Genomic DNA, 1,591 nt, shown 5'->3' with positions numbered 1-1,591 from the left:
TTTCTGTTGGTATCAACAAATGTTGTTAAAGAAGGCACACAGCTGACAGGAAGAGCAGAGCTGCAACTGTAGCGCCCCCTCAGGCAAGATTCAGTACTGCAGGATATTACAAGAAGTATTCAGATCTTTAACCTGAAAACAGTAGTAATATCAGTGTGTAAACTACACTCTGTTACAAGTCAGAGTCCTGCAGCAAAAATACATAAATATGATCAGCTATCAAAAGTAATAGTCAGTGTTCTTCAGAATTACTTGTTTTAGCATGTCAAATAATGCAATGTAGATTACTTGATTTTTATTATAATAATAATAATAATAATAATAATGATAATAATGATGATGATGATGATGATATTAGTACTTTCAATTTCAATTTTATTTATAAAGCCCAATATCACAAATCACAGCTTGCCCCAGAGGGCTTTACAGCATACGACATCCCTCTGTCCTTTGGACCCTCACAGTGGATAAGGAAAAACTTTAACGGAGGAAAAAGAAACGGTAGAAACCTCAGGAAGAGCAGCTGAGGAGGGATCCCTCTTCCAGGACGGACAGACGTGCAATAGATGACGTACAGAACAGATCAACATGATAAATTTACAGTAATCCGTATGACACAATGAGACAAAGAGAGAGACAGATCTAATAATAATAATAATAATATTTTGGTAAGTAAATATTAGTATATGACAGAATATGTATGTGACAATAATAATCATATGTGTATAATAATAGTAATAATAATAATAATAATAATAATAATAATAATAATAATAATAATATACTTTATTAATCCCACAAAGGGAAATTAAATTTTTATCACAAATGTTTTAATATGTGAAGTTGGAGCTGGTCTTGAAGAAGCTTTTTTTACTACAATATTTATTGTTAGGTAGTTTAATTAATTTTCATTATCACTGTTATTTTGGTTTAAATTCTTTCTACATGAAGTACTAACCTTTTATTGTAGTCCTGCTTAATGACCTGCAGTTCTATAAACCCAAAAATATGTCTGTAGTTCATATAGTTAGTCACTTTTGTCAACAGTGTGTTAAGAGGAGAATGTTTTACCAGTGCCAATACATTTATATATTAAATGTAAAAGTCAACATTAGTCCATATACATTAATAATATTTATTGTGGTGGTAGCATTAATACTGTTACAGTTTAATTGTGAGTTCACCCTGACAGTTTCCTGTTATTTGTTTCTACTATCATAAAAATATTTTTATGATTATATATTTAGTCGTAAAAAATCGCTGAAACAATTGACAGTGTATCTTGGACCCGTAGGCCTGAGGATCTGGGGTGGGTGCCCACTTTGCCTCTGTAGTAAATGATCCAGCCTTACATCAAATCTATTTTCAGTATATTTGCAAATTTACAGTTTGATCTCAAAAGTGAACGGCAGGAAAAGCATTTCCCCCTAAAGCTATTTTATTCTCTTAAAAGATTGTCATGCTCATAATGTGCAATTATGATTGTGCCTATTTGTTGTATTTCAGTAAACACAGTGTGAGCTGCAGCCTGTGGATGGAAGAGGATTATTCATCATTTGTTTCAAAATGTTTTTCCTCTCTGTCAGGAAAC

This window comes from Epinephelus lanceolatus, chromosome 8, assembly GCF_041903045.1.
Source record: "Epinephelus lanceolatus isolate andai-2023 chromosome 8, ASM4190304v1, whole genome shotgun sequence".
Classification (NCBI taxonomy): Eukaryota; Metazoa; Chordata; class Actinopteri; order Perciformes; family Serranidae; genus Epinephelus; species Epinephelus lanceolatus.
This window is presented reverse-complemented; position numbering follows the sequence as displayed.